Raw genomic sequence first — 4005 nt, forward strand, 5'->3', positions numbered from 1 at the left:
AGAGTGTGATAGGTAGCATCCAAATTTTCATTGGAATGCCATCTCCCCCATTTTCTGATGCTACAACCTAAGACAAGTTATTCAAATTTCTAAGCTTGTATTCTTAAAATGATACTGTGTATACAATCCTCAATAGGGCTACTGAGAATCAAAGTTGGACTTGTAAATAAAGCATAAAGAAAGTATCAGCTTTTCTCCCTTTTCTCCTATGTTAAATAATAACACATATAATTATTATTGATTTAGTTGACAATAAACAAGCACTTTCACTGACACTTTTATTTTGTCCTTTTAAAATTTGTAAACAAGATCCACGTTATAAATTTCTAAAGATGAGGAAGCTAAAGCTCAAGGGGTTTAATGCAGTGATCAAGAGCCTAAGTTTTGAATCAAGCACACCTAAATTCAGATTCTCACTCTATCCTTTACAGCAGGGGTCCTCAAACTATGGCCTGCGGGCCACATGCAAATACAAATATTGTATTTGTTCCCGTTTTGTTTTTTTACTTCAAAATAAGATATGTGCAGTGTGCATAGGAATTTGTTCATAGCTTTTTTTTTTAAACTATAGTCTGTCCTTCCAACGGTCTGAGGAACAGTGAACTGGCCCCCTGTTTAAAAAGTTTGAGGACCCCTGCTTTACAGAAACATTATAAATGTTATCATTCGTGGATTAAAATGACTTTCAGAACTTACTGTTAAATACAGGTTTTCTCTGCTCCTTCCTTATATGATGGACCATAACTTAAGTCATTGTATTTGTTTTCCATGGCTTCCATAAAGTACCACAGATGGAAGGCAGTACTACAGATGGATGGGGTCGGGGGGCGTGGGGAATGGATGGGAGGACAGCAGAAATGTATTGTCTCACAGTTCTGGAGACTACAAGTCCAAAATCAAGGAGTTGAAAGAATAGTACCTTCTGAGGACTATGAACAAAGGAGCTGTTCTATGCTTCTCTCGTTGGCTTGTAGATGGCTGTCTCCTCCCAATGTTCCCTCACATTGTACTCCCTCTATGAGTGCCCCAGTGTCCAAATTTCTTCTTTGTATGAGGATATGAGTCATAGTGGATTAGGGCTCACCCTAATTACTTTATTTTAACTTGATTACCTCTGTAAAGACCCTATTTCCAAATAAGGTCACATTCTGAGGTACTGAGTTAGACTTCAACATATGAAATTTGGGTATACACAATTCAACTGTAAATTCAACTCACAAAGACAAAAAGAAAAGAAATTGAAAACAAAAGTAAAACAAAGCTTGAAAGGTGAAATGTGAATAGAAGAATAGATCTAAGAAATCTGAAAGCCAGGTGCACATGGCAGGGGTCAGGGGCGTGCAAACAAGAAAGGATGTAGTGGTAACTCATTCTCCCAATGAAGGAAGAGAAGCAAAGGGCTGAAAACAAGATGTTTGTGTGAAAATATGCATTAGAAGTAGTTATATCCCCAGGCATTCTTCAGTTCATAAACGGGATTGATTTGGTGGAGAAATTGAACCACAGACATTCCAAATACAGAGAGGACTGGGGTAGGATAGGCACCCTACTGAAAATAGGCAGATTAAGTTAAAATTGGCATACTGAGTGAGAACCCCCCCCACACACACACACACTCTTTTCTACATTCTGCTTTAAAAATGCTGGCACTCAGGCAAGTACTGCCTCAGGCAAGTAATTGGTAGATTGTTCTCTAATAATAGAATAGCTAGGGGGCTGGGAATCGACAAATATTTACATTTAAAGTCCCCTCAGACACCAATTAGTAACAGAGAAGCAAATGAAAATGGTACTCATTATGTGTAGGTACTGAGCACAAAAGATATTTAGAGAAAAAGTATATGTCATATCTTCTAAAATAAATCAAGAGAACTTAGTAAGTAGAAAAATAGGAGTTAGAAACAAGCAACCATTTGGATACTAGAATTTCAGATTCTGCTTTTTGATGCCAAGGTCCAGGAATACGGCTGATCTTTATTTTTAGAAGTGGAGCTGACAGTGAAGGTAATTTAACAATAGCACATTGGACGAGAAGAGCTATACAATCACAAATTTCTCTGAAGAATTCCAAGGCTTAATTTATATAAGGCACCTTAAAAATACTAAGTCCTATTTGGACTTAGAAATGAAGGTGCTGATCATTATGAAGCTGGAGGTCTTACTAAGAAGTGACAGAACACTAAACACCAAAAAACAATCCAATTAAGAAATGAGCAAAGGACTTAAACACTTCTCCAAAGAGACATCCAGATGGTCAATAGACATATGAAAAGGTGCTCAATCATTAGAGAAATGCAAATTAAAACCACAATGAAAGATACCCTGTCAGAATGGCTATCATCAATCAAAATCCGCAAATAAAAGTGTTGGGAAAGATGCGGCGAAAGGGAAGTCTCCTGGACTGTTGGTGGGAATGCCGTTTTGTACAGCCACTGTAGAAAACAGTATGGAGGGTCCCCAAAATGTTAAAAATGGAGCTGTCTTATGACTCAATGATTCTACTTATTCAAAGAAACACAAAACACAAATTCAAAAAAAATATATGCTCTCCTACGCTCATAGCAGCATTGTTTACAATAGCCAAGATATGGAAGCAACCCAAGTGCCATTCAATAGATGAGTTGATAAAAAAGTAATCATACATATATATACCAGAATATTACTTGACCATTAAAAATAATGATATATTACCATTTGTGACAGCATTGATGAACCTAGAAGATATTATGCTATGCGAAATAAGTCTGAGACATACATGGACCTAGAGAGTATTATGCTAAGTGAAATAAGTCAGTCAGAGAAAAACAAATGCCAGATGATTTCACTTATATGTGGAATCTAAGGAACAATATAAATGAACAAACAAAATAGAAGCAGACTCATAGATATAGAATGTAGGCTGATGGTTGCCAGAGTGGGGGTGGCAGAGAGATTGGAGGACCAGGTAAAAAGGGTGAAGGATTGAGAAGTACAGAGTGGTAGTTACAAAGTAGTCATGGAAATACAAATATAGCATAGGAAATATAGTCAATAATACTGTAGTAACTATGTATGGTGCCAGTTGGGAACTGGATATAACAAGGGGAACACTTTGTAAAATATATGATTGTCTAACCACTATGCTATACACCTAAAATTAATACAAAACAATATTGAATGTAACCTGTAATTAAAAAATAAAAAACAGATAATAACAAGTGTTGACAAGGGTGTGGAAAAAAACTGGAATTTTAACTTTACATTGCTATAATCATGCATTGCTAATAGAAATTTACAATAATACAGTTGCTTTAGAAAATAGCTAAACAGTTAGCTAATGCATTGTTATTATCATTAAATAGATGAAGAGTTTATCAAAAGGTTAAACATAAAGTTACTGCATGACCAGCAAGTCCTCTCTTAGGCATACATACAATAAAAATAAAAATATATGTCCTCACAAAAACTTCTACATTAATATTCATAGCAAGATTATTCATAATAGCCAAATTATAGAAACAACATGAATGTTCATCAACTAATTAGTGGATAAATAAAATACGATATATCCATACAATGGAATATTATTCAAAAATAAAATTGAATAAACCCTTGATACATAATACAACATGGATGAAACTTGAAAACATTGTGCTAAGTGAAAGAAACTTCTCACAAAAGACCACACATTATGTGATCATACTTATATGAAATGTCCAGAATAAGCAAAACTATCTACACTAATAAAAGAGAAACATGCAAATTGGTGTCACTCTGCTACCCTTCCCATTGGCTGATCAGGGCGCTATGCAAATTAACTGCCAGCCAAGATGGCGGCCGGGAGCCAGGCAGCTTAAGCGAACATCGAGGCTTGCTTGCTTCAGTGACGGAGGACTCCAACGTTCCCCGCCTGCTGCTGCAGGCCTCTGAGCTGCAACTCTAAGCAACTATGTAACAAATATAGAAGCTAAACAAAACCCCAGAAACCTGCTTTAGTCCCCGGTCGTCAGCCAGCAGGATCGCAAC

This window comes from Myotis davidii, unplaced genomic scaffold, assembly GCF_000327345.1.
Source record: "Myotis davidii unplaced genomic scaffold, ASM32734v1 scaffold281, whole genome shotgun sequence".
Taxonomy (NCBI): domain Eukaryota; kingdom Metazoa; phylum Chordata; class Mammalia; order Chiroptera; family Vespertilionidae; genus Myotis; species Myotis davidii.